This window comes from Saccopteryx bilineata, chromosome 12, assembly GCF_036850765.1.
Source record: "Saccopteryx bilineata isolate mSacBil1 chromosome 12, mSacBil1_pri_phased_curated, whole genome shotgun sequence".
Taxonomy (NCBI): domain Eukaryota; kingdom Metazoa; phylum Chordata; class Mammalia; order Chiroptera; family Emballonuridae; genus Saccopteryx; species Saccopteryx bilineata.
This window is the reverse complement of record NC_089501.1, coordinates 27,108,494-27,130,741: the sequence shown is the minus strand read 5'-3', so window position 1 is coordinate 27,130,741 and position 22,248 is coordinate 27,108,494. Positions and strand designations below refer to the sequence as shown.

Here is a 22,248-nt window from a genome sequence, read left to right as displayed (position 1 = left end):
CCTCTTCATTAGAAAGACTTTATTTTTATTGGGTGACACTGGGTAACAGAATTATCCAGGTTTCAGGTGCACAGTTCTACAACACATCATCTGTACCTGTATTGGGTGTTCACCCTCCCCAAGTCAAGTCTTGGTCCATCACCATTTATCCCCCTAAACCCTCCTCCATTCATCCCACGTCACCCTGACAATGACCACACTGTTGTCCATGTTTGTGAGTAGAAAGATTTTAAACATTATGGGGGAGTAGAGAAAAGTATGACCCAGATACTGGTTGAGTTTGGTTCAACATTGGGTCCCTGCAGGGAAATAGATTGGAGTAATGCCAGAGACTGGGTCATCTCTAAGGTTCTGTAGCTCTGTAAAAGCTGGGCACTGAGGCGTGGGGACTTCTGATAAGTGCTTTGGGTCATGGGAAGGGAGCTTTTTGCGACTTAGTTATGAGTCTACCACAAAATACAAAATCAGCAATCAGAAATTGAAAATGGAATTTTAGAGGGCTGTGTGGGTAGCAAAGCTCTGTAAAAGAGCAAGTAGACAGACACAGTTTTGGAAACTGAGATATTCCAGCTTCTTCCTTGTTTTGCTCTCTTGATGATTTTTTAAAAAAACAACACACAGAAAAAATACTAACATCCGAGTGTGATTTTGGCTTTGGCTTTAGAAGTCAAAGCAAGCATCCTGTATCTGAACTTTCCTGGTCCACCTAACTATTGTTATGCTTAGTAAAATCTTGAGATTCTAGTTTCCCTTCAGACTGGACCATATTGGTCAGGTGTTGGCAGTGGAAGCAGGAGGCTATGTTCTGTGGCTCTTAAAAAGGAAGGGATAGAGGCAGGGCATTGTGAGATAGGGGCTTAGGAGGTTCTTGTAGCCCTTCATCCTGTCTCCCAGAGTTCTCACCCCAGACCTTGTCAGTGACCCCATCTCTTTGGGGGTCTGTGGAAGAGTGGTGGGGTAGGGGTTCTTCTTACCTGGCTGTCTAATATGAAGGAAGGGTGACAGAAAAGGTCGTCTTCCACTCATTCCTCTGGGGAGCAAATGGATTTTAGTTGAAACTCCTTATTGTATGTCTTCCTTAGAAGTGTTAAAATTTGCAGTTAAAATTTCAAGTGCACTATAGGTTAATTGGAACTTAAGTATGCTTAGGGAGTTAGTATTCCCTTAAATGACTGTCTGTGGGGAAAAATAATTATAGCGAAGATTCCTTAGTGTTTACTTTGCCAGAAACTTTCATTCTCCCTACATTATTTTCCCTGTATGCATAGCCAAGCAGGCGTTCTGTGTTCTTAGCCTCGTCCTATAGAATGAGGGTTGAGGCTCACAGCCCCAGCCTTACTTTTGTCATCCTCATCTCATTCCCCCACTGTGCCCACCCCTTCCTCAGACAAGTCTTGACTTAATTTGTCTTTTTTCTCTCTCTTTTTTTAAGCCAGTGACTCCAAACATGAGTTGGAGACTGCTTATAGAAAGTGTGCAGTCTTCCTCAGCTCTGCCAGATGTTAAATAAAGGTGAGAGCAGCTAAAGTTGGACTTTCCAAGGACAGTGTTTGATGCTCTGCTCTACAAAATGTTTAAAGCTGAACAGTTGTGAATATAGGGCTTCTCTAAGTAGAGCACAGTCAAGTGTGACTGAGTTTTTCTAGGGCCAGAAGGACTGTGTTTTATGTTAAATAGCATTGGGTGGGCTCAGAGATTCTATCCACAGCTGCATTCCAGAGACAGTTGAGAGCCATGGCTGGTAATGACATCATCTGCACAGGTGCCAACCCCCCGCCCCCCATCGTATAGCTTGCCTTTGCTTTTTCCCCCTACTTTCTAAAGGACTTCTAAGCACTACTGTGAGGTTTCGTTGTGAAAATAAGTATGAAATTCAATGCAGAGGTAGGGAGATGAAAATACAGTGCTTTTTGAAAACCACGCAGTCCCAGAAATTCCAGTTTTAGGTTACTTGAGTTCAGTCCCTCCCAGGAGATTTTAATGGGGTGGGGTACGGCTGGGGGAAGAGATAGAGACTAGACGAGGAAAGTAGCTTTGGAAAAACAAAGATGAGGGGTTTCCCCCTCAGTTTCCCCCTTAATTGAAGACCGGACTGCAGTGTTTCTAAGAGAACTCTGATTTCCAGCGTATTTTGTAGAGGCTGAAGAGCTCTAATTCCAAATGTCAAGCTTGGTTTCAAGGGATTGGGTCTTTTTAGTGGTAAATGTTGAAAAAAATTTGGACTCGAGAGAAACATAAAAGCCAGCTTTATTCTTACTTTCAGACATAGTCACTTAATATTTTGTTGTTTTTTATTCTTGGACCCTACAGTTACAGCTTATAGAATAAATACTCCAGTAAATTTGTATACATTTCACAAAGTAGGGCTCGTGTTTACCTTTCATGTCTCTTTTCATTCTATTTTGTGTACAGTTTGCCATGGTAAGTAATTTTTAGAACTGAGGCACTTTAAGAAGTAATTAATCTGCCCTCTATTTTACAGATGAGGAATTCAGTAAAGGGAAATTAAATGACTTTCTCAAAATTATTACTACTTTCAGAGCTGGAGTTAGAACTAGTATACTTTTAAGTATACCATTCTATTTTATTTTATCCACTGAGGAAAATTTACGAAGTATTATTCTTCACAAAGATAAATTAGAGCTCATTACTTCAGAAAGTTAAATCTGTCTAACTATAACTTTGAGTATGGAAAAAAGGTGACACATTGAGACTACCCAAACACACCTGTGTAGTTAAGTTAATTTGCCCTTAGTGATTCGGAGAAGTTTGAAAACCATTATGATATGGCTAGATTGCTGCTATTTCAGGGTTATTTGATGTAAGCCTGAATGGAATGGAGGTTAAAAATGTATGTTTTATATTTAGCATTAACTAAATTTGAAGTTTCTTTTTCCCTCGATGTTCAGACCAATAAATCTTTTCAAACTTTTTAGTGGTTTTGCCAAACTGTTAATTATCATCTCATATGCCAACTTTCTCACACTCTGGAATATATTTGCCACATTTTGCTGAATTCCTATAGGAATTCTTAGCTGTCTAACTCCTTTGGCAATTACAGTCTTCCTGCATTTCTTCTACTGTTGTCCTGAAATTTGAATGTTTTATGAATGTTCACGTTCCACAGAGTTGTGTGTTAGCAGACTAGATTATCAGCTCCTCAAAGACGAGAATATTGTCATTCTGCCTTCCTTTCTGCCTCTCTCTTCCCCTTTATTTTGCTTGTTTCCCAGCAGAGCACCTTGTAGGTTCTCACTGTTATTACTATGAATTGTTTAAAGGGTTCTGAACGTATTCAGGGTAAGTGAGGGAACATGGCTTTTTCACTCCGAGTTAATAGTGGTGCTGGTACCCCTGTTCTTGGCAGTATCTCTGCAGATAAAGCAAGTCTAGCATGAATTATACATTTTTGTTTTGGTCAACAGGTAGGTAGATGTTCATTTTGAGGTAGTTGTTGTGGATTCAGGCACTGTACCGGCACACAGACTCTCACACTCACCGTCACACCTCTGTTTGACCTTAGTCAATCTGGAAGAAACTGTATAAAATAGCTGAAGTGACTTTGGTGAAGCGGGGGGACATTTGAAAAATAGGTGATGGAGAATCCTCAGTTTCTGCTTTTCTTGGAAAAATCTTTCCAGAAGAAAACTATGTATTAAATTATGCATCGTGCCCTGGCTGGCTAGCTCAGAGGTAGAGTGTTGGCCCGGTGTGTGGATGTCCCATGTACAATGCCCAGTCAGGGCACACAGGAGAAGCGCCCATCTGCTTCTCTCCCCCACCCCCCTTCTTTTCTCTCTGTCTCTCTCTTCCCCTCCCGCAGCCAAGGCTCCATTGGAGCAAAGTTGGCCTGGGAAATGAGGACTGCTCCATGGCCTCTGCCTCAGGCACTAGAATGGCTTTGGTTGTAACGGAGCAACGCCCCAGATGGGCAGAGCATTGTCCCCTGGTGGGCATGCTGGGGGGATCCCGTCGGGCGAATGCGGGAGTCTGTCTCTTTGCCTCCCCGCTTCCAAGTTCAGGAAAAAAAAAAATTATGCGTCTTGAAGATTTGTAGTTCTGTCCATTTCTTGGCTTTCCGAAACTTGAGGGAAGAATTGAAGGTGGAATGGAAGGAATGAAGAAATTTAGTGTTGGAAATCTGAAAAGTTAGGAATGGCAAAGAAAGGAAATAATAGTATGTATTTGTAGGTAGGGGAGAGGAAAGGGAGAAAGAATGAATAAGCCATCAACAAATAAGGGTAAGTAGCCAAATGCTAGGGTGGAGACCAAATCTGAATGTCATTTGGCAAAGTTGATTATGCTTTTGGTTCCTCTCCAGTTTTTCACATCATTGGGGTGGGTGGGGGAACTCCACTAGAGATGACAGCTTGAGTGTTGGAGAAATATGATGGAAATAGTTTGAGTGACTAAAGTGGCAAGAAATAGATTAAAAAAAATTTTTTTTTTCCTGGCAGTGCTCTTTTTTTATAATGCTGTATTTAATTTGTTCTCTAGTGTTGTCCCAGGACATTTGTTAAGTATGATGTAAAGAATCTCCTTTCTGATCAGCTGCTTGACTTTTTTCCTTCTACCTTATCTATTGTATAAGCTGCTTTCTTTGGAACAGGCCTGGGAACCCTCTTCTCCTCCCCTTGCTCACTGTGGGAAGGTGTCAGGACATGGAAGATGCGATACAAAAGGGGCTTCACAGGAAGGTGGTCACCCCCCCCCCCATGGGCCACGTGTGTGGTCTGTGTGTGGGCATGCACGTATGCTTTGTTCTCTTAAATCGAAGTGCATAGGTGTGCTGGACTTTGTGCAGGAAGTTTTGTGTGTTGCTAGAGTGTGGTCTCATTTCTCACAAATCTTTTTAAAATTAATTTTATTTAAATAATATTGTATCTGCATATTCTCTAGGTTGTTTGTAAGCATCTTTCACTTGTTTTTGTTTGGTTCGGAGAAGAGAGCAAATTAATTTGGGAATTTGTTTTAGGATTGGAAAAGGAACTCAATTTCCTTACGACATTTGTGTTTGCAGTTGGGTTCTAGTATCAGTCGCATTATTTCCTGATCCAGGGCTGGGTCGGCTCTGACATAAGCGATAGGAACTGAATTGTGTCAGCATGGCTGCTTAAGGAGTTTATCCTAATCCAGGCGTCCTTGGGTTTTTCAGTGCCAGTGAGCTAGGTGGTAGCCGTCCCTGATCATAGACCTGGACCACACCTGTGAGCTCTGAGATCTGTGATCACTCAGTGACTTTGCTACTGGCAAATGTGAGTTGGCGTTTTTCTTTGGATGCTCTGTATTGACTGCATGAAGATAGTGGTTTTTATGTTATTTGCAATTTCATTGTCTTGAAGAAAATGAAGAGTAATGAATTCTGTCTCACGGGGTGCTATTATGCTGCACAAGTAAGTCGAAGGCAAGGGCCGGTATGGAACCAGCTGCAGAGCTTATATGGTCCAGAATTGGGTTTCTGGTATATTTGTGTTGGCCAGGTTTCCTGGAAGACAAGCTTATATTGTATTTAGATAGATACTCCTAAAAGTCCTGTGGAACTCTTACTGAATTATATTGGATGTTCCAGGAAACGAGAATAGTGGCCCTTTGTCTAGCTAGGCCTCCCTGCTGACAGCCATACTCCTGTGTTCCTGGAGGCGCTGTTCCTCGCCCTGCTTTGTGCTGCGGTGTCTGCCCCGACCAGAGTGGGGAAAGGAAGAAGGTCCGCTGTACCCTTGTGTGATAAGTCTGTGCACAAAGTGAGAACAGCCACTATTCTACATTTTCCTCCTGTTTTCCGCCACTGGGAATCAGGGCGGCAGAGTGAGCTGTGTTGGGAAAAGAAGGCAGCAAGAGGAAGGGTATTTGGCAAAAGAAGCTTTATTTGAGCAAATTCTGAAGGAAACTTCATTTAGAAACATGAGTTCATCACTTGGTTGAATTAAAACATTAATGCAAAGGAGAAATACATGGCAGATATTCTTAAAAAATGATCCCTCAGTCTCTTAGTTCACAATTTCTTAGGGAGCCTCTAGTGTCTGTAATATATATAAAGGATGAGCTAAATTATTTTTTTGGAGCCCTCTGAGGTCTAAAATGATATAATTCAGGAAGACTACAACACATTGTGGGAATTATTTCAGAGCCATTTCTATTTTCTTCTCACTTTTCTTAGAATTTGATACATTTTTGAAGGTAATGTTCCTTCAGATGAGTCTTCACCCATGAGAACCAACCATGTAGGGTGATGATAGTAAATCCCACACCCCTCACATTTTAAAAAATATGAATCTTAGAAGATGGCATCAGAGTTCTCATTATAAATGTGCCAAAAGAATATTTGTTCCATTAGAGGACTATTTAATTTAATATTAGGCTTACTTTATTGAATCATTAAGGTGATTATCTTGCATAATGGAAAAATGAGATTATGATGCCTGGAATTGTTTGAAAAAGATAGATGTATTGAGTTTCTTTTTATTTTTTGTATTTTTCTTAATTGAGAAGCAAGGAGGCAGAGAGACAGACTCCCGCATGTGCCTGACCAGGATCCACCTGGCATGCCCACCAGGGGGCGATGTTCTGCCCATCCAGCCGCTGCTGTGTTGTAACCGGAGCCATTCTAGCACCTGAGACGGAGGCCATGAAGTCATCCTTTGCTCCAGTGGAGCCTTGGCTGCGGAAGTAGAATAGAAAGATAGAGAGAAAGGAGAAGGGGAATGGTGGAGTAGCAGATGGTTGCTTCTCCTGTGTGCCCTGGCCACGAATCGAATCCGGGACTTCTATAGGACTTCTATATGCTCTGCCGCTGAGCCAATTGAGTTTCGTTTTTTAAAGGCATTTTCTTATAACCTCATTTCTTTCTACCCAAATATACTGAGCATAACTTTGTGCACAGGTGTGTGTTTTGGGCTGTTGAGGCTACAGAGTTGAGTGAGACAGACTTGTTTAGTAGGGTGGGTGAGCCGGAAACCAAGGGCCTGTCCTGTAGAAGAGTGCAGAGCTCCAGAAGAGACATAGGGAGTGCTGTGTGGTCTGGAGGAGGACAGGGTGGGATAGAGCTAGGACTGGGCAAGTCATAGCATGTGGCTATATTCTGTCTGATGGTTGTGGTGATGATGGGCATGCTACTTGTTGGACAGATAAAATGTATTCTCACTTTGTTAACGATGGTGCTGCCCACATGGAAGCCTGTCACCCAGGTGATATTAATGTGTGTTGGGGGCGGGCTGTGGGCAGGCAGGATCCTTGTAGCCTGGGGCTTGGTTTTAGGACTAAGCCTTTCCCACCCTTTTTGATGTGGGGTGGTACAATCCAATTATGCCTCAGATAAGTGACTTTGTATCAGAGACTTTCTTATTTTGTATGTTGGATTAAAGGTTTTGATTTCTAATGGGGGCAGAACGGGAGCTTGCTCTCTTAGTTCCTGAGATTAGCATTAGACAGGAGAGAGCAGAGAGAGGCCACGTGGAGGAGGCCAGGAGAAGCAGCCAAGATGGCGGAGTGCTGAGTGAGAAGCCAATTTGTGCAGAATTTGTGCAGAGAGAAGGAAGAAGATGGGGAACAGAGGTGAATAAGTCTGGTGAGCTAGAAACCTTTGATTCTAGGAAACTCGGATAAGTCAGTAGCTTTGTGAGCACTGAATTGAATGGGTTTTGGAGCCCAGTGTGTGTTTTTGCCCGCCGGGTGCAAGCTAGGATTAAAGGTAATGGCCCATCAGTTTTTGGCTCCGTTGTTTCTTTACTGACTGTCCGAATCCAATGTGAACCTGCATGGGCCAGGCTGCTGTGATGGTGGCCCTGGCTACTGGCTTTACACTCCTCGTCTGGCTGACTTTGAGGAGAAACTGCAGGCTTGAGCCTGGAGACTGGAGTGGCTTTTTCACCCCTTAACATAGAATCCACCATGGACAGTACTGAGCCTAGGAGTGTCTGGCCAGAGCCGTGAAGACTCTGCATTTTGGGTGGAAAATTGATCCCCAGTCAGGCCTGCGCTCTCTCTCTCTCTTTCTTCCTCTCTCTCCTTCCCTCTCTCTTTTCCTTTCTTGCTAAAATCAATAAATAAAAATTTAAAAAGTAAAGAAAAAGAAAAAAATGGGTTTACTTTCTGCATTTGCTGAGGTTTTCCAAACAGATGAATGATGTGATCTGAACTGGAGTTTAGAAAAATTAATTGGGTGGCTAGTCAAAGTCGGATTAACAATCTATGTGAAACAAATAGTTATGAGGAAAATTTACCTGTTGATAACTTTTTTACTGGTTTTACTTACTTCATTCAGAATCTCCTATTTGTAATTGAAACTGAAGTCTTTTTCTTCTTATAGTATAAAAGTCATCAAATTGTTTTTTTAGGTACTGTCCACTGAAGAGAACTAAGTACATACACTTCAGATAAAAAGTGAGGAATAGTCAGCTTAAGGTTCTGTTTATGATCTTGCTCTATCCAATATGTTCAGATATTTCTTTTATAATTAACCTTGGCTCGTCACATTCCTCTCTCTCTCTTTCTCTCTCTCTCTCTCTCTCTCTCTCTCTCTCTTTTTGCAGACATTTTAAAAGTTTTGTCTGAACAGTATTTTGAAAATGTTATTTGATTAAAAGTAAGTATACCTCAATTTTCCCTCTGCTCACAATTTATTAAGCCTCTATTTCCATTTAATATACTATTTTAGAATAGTTCTTCCTCTGTTTTTGGCAATAGCTTGTCTGATTCTTGTGAACATTATTTGATGTTGATAGTCTTGAAATTCAAAGTAAAAGTATCTTGGGAAAAAAGTCAAAGGGTCATAGCTAGTGAGTGCAAGAGTTGGAATTGAAACTTAGATCAGCCTGACAGAAAGTTGTAACAGTAAGCCTCGGTTTCCTCATCTGTAAAATGGAGGCATTGATAATACATCTGATGTATCGTGGTATTGTGAAATTAAATGAAATGATAATGTGTAGATTGCTAGCATAATGCTGCCATAGGTTGTTGGCAGCCTCTATTTTAAACAAAATGAACTATAGAAGCACAGTTTTTATGAATCTAAAAAACTTAATTGATTTAATTAATAAGTAATTTTTGAATTTTTTAGTTACAATTTTTCTTTTTAAAGTTAATATTTGAATGACACAATTTTAAAAATATTAAGCACTTTTAATTTTATGTACTAGAATGAGTGAGACTTGTGTCCTCGATAGTTTCTTCAATTTTCCCCTACAGACTGTCATTTTACACATTGAGTTCTGTTTTGTGTTAATTTTTACTGCTTTCTCCACTCCTCCCTCCCTCCCTCCATTGAAATGCAATAGTCCTGTAGTGTCTTAGTGGGAACATTGTTCTCTTTGTTAGGGCTAAAGAAGTGCCTTTGTCATTCCTTTGAGACATTCTGCAGATGCCATTTTGCAGTTCTGAAAAATATGTCCCTGCCCTCCTTGTACTGTGTTAAATTGTGCGTATATATGGCTTGGTATTTTAATGAAGTTGTCGTGAAAACTTGACAGTGATACTTGTCATATGATCACAAAACAAAAAGAAGGCTCTTTCTCGATAGAATGTAGAGCTGTGTCCTCTGTCTCTCTGTAGTCCTGTGTGGTCTGAAAGTAGATCCTGCCTGCACTTAGATGTGCCCTTAGATGTTTGGTGCTTTTTGACTCACCTCTTAGGAAACTGTTAAAACAACTTCTTCTGAACAAGAACTCTAAGCCTGTTGTTGATGTGTATTGCTTTTTAAAGATCTAATTTACATGTTCTTAATAGCATTTTAAGTGGCGAGTATACACTCTAATTTGCTAAGTGGCTTTAATCCTTGTATTACAAGGAGAAGTAGGGGTAAAAATCTGTTGGGAAATTGCCTTGATAAAATCCAGGAAATTCCTCTCATTCTTTTAAATCTAGTGAAAATCTAACTTAAAAAAAAAGTCCTCTGATGTAACAGTGGCTGAGAGCATGTGCTTCTTAAGTCCAGTAATTTTTTGCATATAGCGCGAAGTTCAAAGAGAGGAATAGTATGAATGTTCCTCTGTGTTTTAGGTAAATCTATACCACATGACACAGTACCAGTTTATTATTACTTTGCCTGGGTACTAAGTTGTACTCTTTTGTATTGCATTTAAAACTGTTAAGCAGGAATATAGAAATAAAGGGAGAAAACTTCATATTTTTTGCTTTAATGGACTTTAACACTTTTTTCTTAATTACAATAATAACTTGTTCAGTGAAGAAAAGTTGATAACAGAGTAATACAAATAAAGCAACATTTTTTGTTGTCCACATTGAGGAACAACCACTGTTACCATTTTGGCTACACATTTCTAGTATTTTAGCTGTTAATTCTGTACACATGGTTTAAAACTACAGCATTATCCTTTTAAACCCGCTTATTTTTCCTTGGCGTGATATGGTGAGCGTGTTTCCATAAAGAATTAAGATAGTAGTGCTTAATTTTGGAAATATTCATCCACAGAGCATTCATTCATTAGGACTCACTTAAAAGTTCTCAATTAGTGGAAAGTGTGTACATTTATTGCTTACAGATATAAGTGTCAGAAAGGGATAGGCTAATCATTTTGGATGTTTTCCAGGATCATAAAAGCATAGCAAGTCTATATGAGAACTGTTAAGAAGCCTCTGAAACAAGTAAAGATCTTATCACATAAGCCCTGGCTTGTCCTGGACAGCTGGCTCACTGATTTCCAACAAGAGCCGATTCTGCTGGAGCTCAACTCCTGTCATCTGGGGCAGAGGTACACAGGGATTACAGTGTTTGTATATGTCTAGCCATCAGCTGGACTTGTTTTATAATGATACCAAGCCCCATGTCATGCCATTGCATCTGTTTCTTTTAAAGATAAATCTACAATTGGTACAGGACAGATCCTGTTACAATAAACCCCATGGCAGAAATAGACTGTTTTCTTTATGTGGATATTCCTATATAATTAGGGGTCTAGGTGGGAGGGAGCTCTCCCAAGGGGATTGGTGGACACCAGGACCACTCCTTCAGAAGCGAAGAGTACCTCAGACCCTGTCCTCATTACAGTGGGGTCCAACGAGAAGAATATTTACTTTTGATATATAGATAATAAGATGGCAAAACCAAATTTCCTTATTTTGTTTTAACTATGCTATTCTGTTGGTTCATTCAGTATTTATTGAATTCAGACGTTCAGTATGGTTAACATGGAGTTTATAGGGGATAATAGGAGGATGTAATAAAGGATTGAGAAGAAGAACATGATATAGTTCTAAATTATGGTGGGACCCAAACTGCCTGAGTAGAACTAGTGAAAATCATTAGACTGGCGTTGACTATGGGGGGAAGAAAAGGTCACAGAGGGTAACAAAGGGAAAACTAGTTGTGGCAGCTAAGTTGGTTTATATGAATGCTACTTTCCCCACGTTTTGTCTAAAATATATGTATGTACCTGTACATTTCTATACATTTAAGAAAAATATATCAATGTGTATGAATCCTCTCAGTTCATGTGGTCATAGGTCCTAGTGTGTCATAGTTCAGTTTTTATAGGTTCAATTGCAGGTAGAGTCCTTTTCCTCACCAAGGGCAGACCGTCCAAAGTCCTGGTGACTGACTGCATCCAGAGGCAGTGGTTCCCCCCGGGACAGTGCTCTGCCCTGTCCTGTCCATTGCAGAGCTGTGAATCACATTCTGTAGGTCGTCAGTTGTGTGATTTGTGGGGTAGAATATTAAGTACATGGAGGCAGTGACTGTTCTGGAGATAGCTCGGGTTTGAAGTGAGATTCCTGATCAGATCTTCCTGCCCTGGTTCTGCCCATCGGGGGGAATAGCCTTCACCCACATGTCTATCTCAGGGTCATCTCAGAGAAGGGGCTGCATTACTCTTAGCCCATTTTAGTTTGACTTTCCCATTCTTGCTATCCTGCTTTCTCTGCCAGTGGGTGTTGCTGCAGCGGTGAGGACTCCCTGCTGGGTTGAATTGCCATCTACCAGACTTCTCTCTCACAGCCTGTGATTTGTGAATGTTTGTGTGCACTGTAAACTCACAAACAAGTTAATTGAGCTTCCCTCCATCCCGCGTTTGATTCTGGGTATCTTGTGGCTTAAAAATCGGTGAGAGAGCTATTGCTAAGTTTGGGAATAAACTGCTTACTTTTAACCTTATACCTGCACGTCTTGAGTTGGATTTTTCACCCCCAAAGTAGACATGGGAAGTGGATGGTCTAGACAGGGGAGAGTCAGCATTAATAAGGACAGGGAAGCAGGAAGATTCATTCTGTGTTGAGGGGCTGATGTGTCCGGAGTTCTGGGTGTGAGGGGGGATTGGAAAGCAGAAGACAGGCTGTGACTCTGGACTGGAGCCAGCCGTGCTGAGCTGAGCACGGGGTTACACTGAGGCGTTCGCTCTTCCTCCTGGAGGCCCTGCAGAGCCACTGGAAGCCTTTAAAAAATGATTATTGCTATCTATCATCTATCTATCTATCTATCTATCTATCTATCTATCTATCTATCTATCTATCTATCTATCTATCATCTATCTATCAACTATATTGAAGGAAGGGACATAATTACAAATATTGATGCTTTAGAAATATTACACAACAAACTTTCTTACCTGATTGCCTGGAGAGCTAGTCTGGTGTTTTTAGTGTCTGAGGGGCCTGCTTCAGGAAGCCTTGTTTTTTTAATATTTATAACTTCTGGGTGACTTCCAACTCCAGTAATGCTCTTGTATTTTTCTCTGTGTAGTAATATCTGGTGCTATGATTTTTCCTTTTTTTGATGGTGTTTATTATAAAGGTGACTAGGATCAAATATTTATTTAATTTAAATGTAACAGTACATCTTCCTGTTACCACTTAAGTACATTGTGTTTACTACAAAATAATAGTATGATGTTTGAGAACATGGATTAAAGGAAAGCTGTCTTTGGTGTTTGCTGCTCTTTATTAGGTAAATTTGTGCCCACTCTTGCTGTGTGCCAGGCTGAGGATTCACTGTGAGTAAGCAGACTGAGCTGCTGCTGAGTTCAGCGTGGCAGACGGATAGCAAGAATTCAGAAATGGTCATGTTAGCAGTAGAAATACATAAAGAGGAAGGACAACAAAGTGAGCCTGCGCGAGGAGAGAAGGTTTGGGAGTTGTACCTGTGCTATTTTGTGTGAGTGTGTGTGTATGTTACTGGGCTGTGGTTTGTAGCTATATCCTAGTTAATGAATCTGATACAATTATTCATTATCATCAAATGTTCTTTTTGACTGCCTACTATTTGCCAAACATTCCATTTAGGCTGTGGGGATATGGAGGTAAGGCTGCAGTCTTTAACCCTTAGGGATCTGATTGTTTGTTTGGAGAGGCAGCCAGTGAATAGCAGACAGAGGCATTCTGAGGACTGGGAATTCCCCTGCCAAGCTGACAAATAAATTTTTCTTAATGAGTAATTTTGCTTAATATTTAGTGGAATATTACCATGTATCAAGTGTGTGAGAAGGGGAACCCATTGGTAAATCACCTAAACAGTTGCTTAAGAAATATTTGTTGAAGAATGAATCTTTGGTGTAGGAACAGATTTTTGTAAACTGGTATTAATTCAAAGGAATATTTGTTATCAGTGGTTGTTTCTTCATGAAAAGGATACTTCTTTTTATTTTTTAAATTGAAATTTCCAGGAAGTATCACTGTCCTAGGGTTTTTGTCCAAGTACTTTTCTGAAGCCAATGGGTGGGTGTATGTTTAGATCCAAGAGAAATAAATTATAACCATGGATGTGAACTTTTCACAGTCTTCTCAAAATAAAAGCTTGCAGTAATTTTTTAATGCTTTTATTTTGCAAAGATTAGGTATCCCTTTATAAAGAAGAATAAAACAAAAGGGGTATGTTAAGCATCACAAATCTTTATATTGTTCCCACCTTCCCTAGTAGTCACAGAATGCCTCAAAATGTTCAGTAAGCCTTTTTGGCCATAATTTCAAACCATAAAAAGTGGTGAAGAAGTATTTATGTGGTGAAGTTCAAATGACATTGGAAATTGCTATTTTAAAGAATGGGGGCATTTTGGGTGTCAAGAAACAAAAATATTAGCATTAGATTTATGAAGGCAAGCAAAAGAATATACAGATATTTAATAAGATCTTTTTATTATATGCAACAAATTAGATACATTGAAAGCCTCTTAGCTTAAATTTATTAAATTTGAATGCAGATAGGAAGAGGTAAAGGCTTTGTAAACTGTAAAGGCCCTGCAAATGCATACTTGGTATAACACACAGATTTCTTAAGTTTTCTGCCTTTTCTCTGGCTACTGTCCTGGTTTCTTTGGGTGTGGAGAAGAAAAGGACAAAGCCGTGGAGGTGCATGATATTAGCCTGGTAGAAGGAGAAAGTAGAAATAAAGAAATACTACAGCATAAAATTGACATATTTTAGGTTTAAAGCCATTGGTATTACCAAGTCATGGTCTTTAAACTAAGACTGTACAGTTTAGTAACTAAAATTTACTTGTATAGGTAGGTTGTAAGCACCTTTGGAACATTTATTTGTATGCCCCTAAATGTAGTACATCGACCACACTTATTTGTAATATTATGAGTTATTTTTCTAGACTTGGCCTCTTTACTCTTGCACTAAACAAATACCTCATTTCTGCTGTCTGAGGCCATCTCTTTGCTTTGCTGTCCCAATTTATTTATTATGTACACCACAATTTGCTTCTTCATACCACTTTTATGTTCCCAGGCCTTATAGTCAAAGTAGCTTTTTTGTATACAACAGAGAATTGGCTCTTGTTTTTTTACTCAACCTAAAAATCTCTGTCTTTTAATAGGTACATTTAGACCATTTACACTTAATCTAATTATTGTGGTTGCGTACCATTTTGCTATTTGTTTTTTATTTGTCCCATATGTTGTTTCTTTTTCTTCTTTTTCTGTCTTCATCTGGATTGGTTTTTGTTTGATTTCATTTTATCTTTAATATTGATTTACTTGTTATTCCTTTTTGTTTTTGTTGTTGTTATTCAATCTAAATTGAGCTCATTAACTTACCTCCAAACCTCCTACTCTCCTTATTTGTTAACCATTTCACTGAATAGCTTTGCTATACAAATAATTGCCTTTTATCTTTGAGAAAGTACCCTTTTTTTTCTTTTGCGTTTTCCCTCTCTTCCTTAACTCCCATGTATCACTGAATTCCTCCCAATCTACTGACTTATTATTTCTTGAATTTATGCACTTTATTTCACTGATACCTTCCATATTCAAATACTATAACCTGCCTAAAGCTGAGCTCTCTCATGGTTCAGTTTTCAGTTTGATAGCTAAAGAAATACAAGCCCCAACATAGACAAAGAATTGACAGACTATTTATGGTTTTACTCTGGTGTCTTAAAAAATCAAAACAAGACGTCTCATTATAACAGTAAAATATAAAAGATACTCTTCATTAATTCATGAATTTTTCTGATTCTTTCTCATCAGCCCTCAGACTCTTCTTTTAATCTTCTCTCCCAAAATACATACCAACTATCTCAGTTCCAACTTGAGTCTCTTTTGTTTATGGATCTATTTTTTCTCTAGTAGCCCTGCCCATTCCATGGTCAGTCAGTCATGGTACTTTGAAAATTAAAATTATAAAGGCAGAATGCTATTTGAAGGAGATGGAGCAGAGATGGTGACCTCCCATTTGTTAATGTTTTATATGATTTTGTTTTAAACATTATACATCTATGATTTTTTGTCTGGATAAAATCACATGTTCTGTTTGGGTTTTCTGCCTTTTTCTAGTTTTTCTTTAATCTGTTCTTCATATTGTAGTCAAAGTAGTAGTTTTGAAGTTTTTAGTTTTATGATTAAAATCTGGTCATGGCACTGAATTGCTTTTCAGAAGAGGCCCAAACATTTTAATGTAAATTTCATTATAAGATTCTTGCTGTTCTAGATTTTAACTTACTAATTGAACTTCCCTGCTCACCTCTCAGGTGTTCTCTTTCTTGTAGACCTTTGGGCGTGTTGCCAGGTGTATTCTACTCTCAGGCCTCAATTTAGATGTAACTTCCTCAGGGTTGCCTTCTGCTGCAGTTCTTCCTTCCACTGGGCCCCCTCCTCGCTGTTAGATCACCTACCCTGTGCTTTCTTAACAACTTCTTCCTTCCCCAGTTGACTCTTTCTCCCCTATCTGGTTACCAGTTCCACAAGGGCAGTTACCACATCCCTCTTCACAATTGTCTAGCACTTAATGGGCTTTCAATAATTATTTGATGAGAGAACAGATAGTTACTGAATGATCTGATACTGAGCTTCCTCTTCTTCCTTAGTGCTTAGCTTGCCCTGCTGAGCTAGTTTGTAGCCACTGTTCTTTGATGGATTATTAGGCCAATAGTGAGACATTCTTCTGAATATTTTCTCATTAAACACATGCAGGATACTCTGTACCTAGTTAAGCAGGTAGATTCCTTCTACCAAGTTTAGTTTTTACAGTATCTTGAACTCGGTTCTCGTTAGCAGCTGTTACCTAGTTAGAGCACCTTTGGGTGCCCTGCCAGTCAAATAGTCTTTTTTATTTTTTAAGGAAATCCTGGCTTTTAAGATGTCTTTTCTCTATTATTGTATTTCCAAAACTTTCAACAATAGTAACTTTTGGGAAATAAGGTGAAAGATGAATAATAAATAGTAGTAAATGCTGCTAGTATTAGGGACGTTCTAACTTCTAGGGTAACTCCCAAGTTATCACCTCGAGCTTTGATTTCTATAAACCTCTCTAAAGATAGCTCATCATCACTTCAAACTCAGTACGTATACCTGAAAGTTACAAAATCTTGCAAACTCTCCTAGTCTGGGTTTGCAACCTTGGCATTATTTTTTAGTTATGCCTCTTCTTCATCTGCTATCTATTTAGACATCAACTTCTATGGAATATTCCTCTGAAATTTATTTAATATCAGTCCCTTATATGTTATCACTACTGCTGCTTCCACATGAGCCTAATTTTGTTCCCCAATTTAATGATATAATTGACAATATTGTAATATAGTTAAAAAGTCAACATGATGGTTTGATATATACATCTATTGTGAAATGATTTCCACGAGGGTAACAAATCCATCACCTCATGTATTTTACCTTTTTATTTCTTTTGATTAGAATACTTAAGATCTATTCTCTTAGCAAATTTCAAGTATGCAATGCAGTAGTATTAACTGTAGTCACCATGCTAATAAGTAATGAGGTTGAATATCATTTCCTGTGATGACTGGCAATTTGTATATCTTCTTTGGAGAAATGTTTATTAAAGTCCTTTGCCTATTTTTTAATTGGGTTGTTTGTCATTTTGTTGTTTAGTTGTGTTTTTCTGTTTTGTTTTTAATGTTTATTTTACTGATTTTACAGGGAAAGGAGAGGGAGGGAGAGCGAGTGAGCAAGAGAGAGAGAGAAAGGAAAGAAGGAAGGGAGGAAGGGAGATAGATGAGAAACATCAACTTGTAGTTGCATCACTTTAGTTGTTCATTGATTGTTCCTCTTATGTGCCTTGACCAGGAGGCTCAAGCTGGGCCAGTGACCCCTTGCTCAAACCATAGACCTTGGGCTTCAAGCCAACAACCTTTGGACTCAAGCCAGCGACCATGAGATCATTTCATTGATCCTACAGTTGACCTGGTGACCTTCTACTCAAGCTGGTCAGCTTGTACTCAAGCTGGCAACCTCAGGGTTTTCAACCTGGTTGACACTATCCACCGCGCCACTACTGGTAGGGCAGTTTTGTGTTTTTTATATTCTGCAGACTAGATACCTTTACTGGTTTACAAATACTCTCTCCCATTCTGTAGATTGTCTTTTCATTTTCTTGGTAATGTCCTTTGACTCATAAATGTTTTAAATTATGATGAAGTCCAATTCATCTATTTCAATCTATTTTTTTTTCTTTTGTTGCTTTTAAGTGCCATATTTAAGAATTTTGTTGCCAAATCCAGTCATGAAGGTTTACACCTCTTTCCTTCAAAAAGTTTTATTATTTTAGCTCCTACATTTTAGGTCTTTGATCCATTTTTAGTTAAATTTATATATGGTGTGAGGTAGTTCTGATTAATTCTTTTGCATGTTGATATTCAGTTGTCCCAGTACCATTTGCAAAGACTATGTACAGTATTCTATTTCTGTACATACATACAACGGAATATCACTTGGCCATAAAAAAAAAAAATGAAATCTGGCCCTGGCCGGTTGGCTCAGTGGTAGAGTGTCGGCCTAGCGTGCGGAGGACCCGGGTTCGATTCCCGGCCAGGGCACACAGGAGAAGCGCCCATTTGCTTCTCCACCCCTCCGCCGCGCTTCCTCTCTGTCTCTCTCTTCCCCTCCCGCAGCCAAGGCTCCATTGGAGCAAAGATGGCCCGGGCACTGGGGATGGCTCTGTGGCCTCTGCCTCAGGCGCTAGAGTAGCTCTGGTCGCAACATGGCGATGCCCAGGATGGGCAGAGCATCGCCCCTGGTGGGCGTGCCGGGTGGATCCTGGTCGGGCGCATGCGGGAGTCTGTCTGACTGTCTCTCCCTGTTTCCAGCTTCAGAAAAATGGAAAAAAAAAAATGAAATCTTACCATTTGTGACAACATGGATGGACCTAAAGGGTATTATGCTAAATGAAATAAGTCAGGCTGAGAAAGACAAATGCCAATATGATTTCATTTATGTGTGGAATCTAAAGAAAAAAAAATAAGTGAAGAAGCAAAACAAACAGACTCAGTAGATACAGAGAACATACTGAGGGTTGCCAGATAGCAGGGGTACTAGGGGGCTGGGTGAAAAGATGAAGGGATTAAGAAATACAAATTGACAGTTACAAAATTTATAACTCTAGAAGAATGCACTCTAGAGTGCAGCATAGGAAATGTAGTCAGTAATATAATAACTATGTATGGTGCCCAAGTGGTACTGGAATTATTGGATGAGGCCACTTCCTAAATTATATAGTTGTGTAACCACTATGCGGTATGTGTGAAACTAATGTAAAATAATACTGAATGTCAACTGTGATTGAATAAAAGACTATTTGAATGGACTTAGTATGTTTAACAACATCAGTTGTCTATAGATTTATGGGTATATTTTTAGACTTGCAATTTTATTCCACTGATCTATATATATATTCTTATGCCAATGCCATACTGTTTTGATTACCTTAGCTTTGTAGTAGGTTTTTGATACCAGAAAGTGTGAATCCTTCTACTTTGTTTTTCTGTTTCAGGATTAGTTTGGCTGAGGTCTCTTGTAATTGAATATGTATTTTATGTGTATAAATTTTATTCATTTTTATTTTGTGTAAGACAGGAAGAAGGAAAGAGAAGGGAGAGGGAGGATAGAGAGATGAGAAGTATAAACTCATAATTGCTTTACTTTAGTTGTTTCTTTGATTGCTTCTCATATATGCTTTGAATGGGGCCCTCAAGCTGAGCCAGTGACCCCTTATTCAAGCTAGCGACCTTGGGCTTGAAGCCCAGAGACCGTTGGGCTCAAGCCAGTGACCTTGGGATCATGTTGATTATCTGTTGACCCCTAACTCAAGCATGAGCTCGTGCTCAACTTCAGGGTTTTGAACCAGGGACTTTAGTGTTCCAGGTTGATGCTGTATTCAGTGCACCATCACTGGTCAGGCTATGTATATGAACTTTAGGATAAGCCTCTTGATTTCTGCAAAAACGGCAGTTGGCCATTTGATAGGGACTGCATTGAATATGTCAATTAATTTGGGGATTATTCCCATCTTAATATTAAGTTTTTAAATCCATGGACATGGATTTATTTAGATCCTCTTCAATTTATGTGAACAATGGGTTGTAGTTTTCAGTGTACAAATCTTGTTCCTTGGTTAAATTTATTTATTTATGTATTTTATTCTTTTTGATGCTAAATGCAGTTACTTTTGGTATTGTGTATTGCTTATATATAGATAGAAATACAGCTGAGTTTGTATATTGATCTTACATCCTTAAACTACTCAATTCCCTTATTAGGATTTTTCCCCCCCTGGCTTTTTTACATACAGGGGTGGGCAAAAGTAGGTTTACAGTTCTTCATATAGAATATAATACAATAATGAATAAGTAATAATACAAGAATAAACTATTTTGTGTACTTACAACTGTGAACCTACTTTTGCCATCCCCTGTATATGGTCATGTCAACTACAGATTGAGATCATTTACTCTTTCTTCCCTTCCATCTTCCTGGATGCTACATATTTATTTTTTGCCTAATTGCCCTGGCTTGAACTTTTAAGTACATGATTGAATAGAAGTGAGGAGTAGGAATGCAGTTGGTGCAACCATTGTAGAAAGCAGTATGGAGTTACCTGAAGAAATTAAAAATGGAACTGCCGTATGAACAGAACGCAAACTCACTTCTGGGAGTATATCCAAAGAAACCTGAAACAGGAATTTGAAAGAATATATGCACCCCTATGTTCATTGTAGCGTTATTTACAATAGCAAGATTTGGAAGAAGCCCAAGTGTCCATCAGTAGATGAATGGATAAAAAAGCTGTGGTAAATGTATACAATGGAATACTTCTCAGATGTACAAAAGAAGAAAATCTTACCTTTTGCAATGGCATGGATGGACCTGGAGAACATCATGCTAAGAGAAATAAGCCAATCAGAGAAAGACAAATGCGTATGATGTCACTTATATGTGGAATGTCATGAACAAAATAAACTAAACAAACAAAAGAGAAACAGATTCATAGATGCAGAGAATGGACCGACAGCTGTCCGAGGGGATGGGAGTTAGGGGGCTGGTGGAAAAGGTGAAGGGGTTAAGCAAAGAAAAAATCTTACAGATGCAGACAACAGTGTGGGGATTGCAGGAGAGAACGGGGTGGGGAGAGGTGTAGGAGAATGGAGGGGATAGATGGTGATGGAGGGAGACTTGGGGTGGTGAACAATGCAATGTAAAACAATGATGTATTATAGAATTGTACACCTGAAACTTGTATAATTTTATTTACCATTGTCATCCCAATAAATTCAATATAATTTTTTTAAAAGTGATGAGAGAGGATATTCTGCCTTCTTTCAGATCTTAGGAGGAAAACTTCATGTTTTACCTCTAATTTATGATGTTAGCAGTGAGTTTTTGTTGATACCCTCTACCATGTTGAGTAAGGCTCCCCTCTACTTCTAGATTGTTGAGAATTTTTTATTAAAGTGTTGTTGGATTTTGTTTAATGCCTTTTCTGTCTATTGAGATGGTCATGTATTTTTTTCTCCTATTATAATTTATTATGTTGATTAAATTTCATATGTTGAATCATCCTTGTATTCTTGGAATAAATTCCAGTTTGGTCATTGTGTAAGATTTTAATATTTTGCTGGACTTGACTTGCCAGTGTTTTGTTGACGACTTTTGCCTCTATATTTATTAGCAATACTGATCCGTAGTTTTATTTTCTCTAATGTTTTTGTTTGGCTTTGGTATCAGGCATCATAGAATGAGTTAAGATGTTGGGGGAGGGGCCCTGGCTGGTTGGCTCAGTGGTAGAGCGTCGGCCTGGCGTGCAGAAGTCCTGGGTTTGATTCCCGGCCAGGGCACACAGTTGAGAAGCGCCCATCTGCTTCTCCACCCCTCCCCTCCTTCCTCTCTGTCTCTCTCTTCCCCTCCCGCAGCCGAGGCTCCATTGGAGTCAAGATGGCCCGGGCGCTGGGGATGGCTCCTTGGCCTCTGCCCCAGGTGCTAGAGTGGCTCTGGTCGCAACAGAGCGACACCCCGGAGGGGCAGAGCATCGCCCCCTGGTGGGCAGAGCGTCGCCCCCTGGTGGGCATGCCGGGTGGATCCCGGTCGGGCGCATGCGGGAGTCTGACTATCTCTCCCCGTTTCCAGCTTCAGAAAAATACAAAAAAAAAAAAAAATTAAAAAAAAAAAAAAGATGTTGGGGGGGTTTGGGTTGATGAAAATATTCTATAATTGTTTGTGGTTGCACAACTGACTATATTTAAAACCTTGAATTCTATATTTAGGGTGACTTGTATAGTATTTCAATAAAGTTGTTAACAAAATAAATCTTTTGGCGAGCTCACCTATCTTCTTTAACCCAAAGTCATTTTCCTGGCCTTCGAAGTCATCAGCAATTTTTCCAGCCATCATATATCAGCATTACCTGTAACTTATCTTTGTACATTACTAATCCAGTGATAGTGGACAGCCCACTGCCTGACTCACCACTTCCTGCTCCCCAATATCTTCCAGAACATCTTGTGTATCTCACTGCTTCACCCTGCCCAAGGACTGTTCCACTTAGCTTGACTGTCCCAGTCTCTTTTTCCCTCCG

The 22,248-nt window shown here is 39.5% G+C and overlaps 1 protein-coding gene across 15 annotated transcripts in view; it reads left to right on the top strand.

The window, feature by feature from the left end:
• Window positions 1–22,248, top strand: part of EPB41L2 (erythrocyte membrane protein band 4.1 like 2) — a 232,103-nt gene that overhangs the window by 57,850 nt on the left and 152,005 nt on the right. Inside the window, exon 2 of one of the 15 annotated variants that reach the window (XM_066247974.1) lies at window positions 5,156–5,255. The exons of 13 other annotated variants lie outside the window; for them this stretch is intronic. The gene's annotated coding sequence lies outside the window, so the exon portion shown is untranslated. Of the gene's footprint in view, window positions 1–5,155; window positions 5,256–5,373; window positions 5,394–22,248 lie in introns of those variants that run through there. One more of the 15 variants, XM_066247977.1, reaches the window with a different exon arrangement.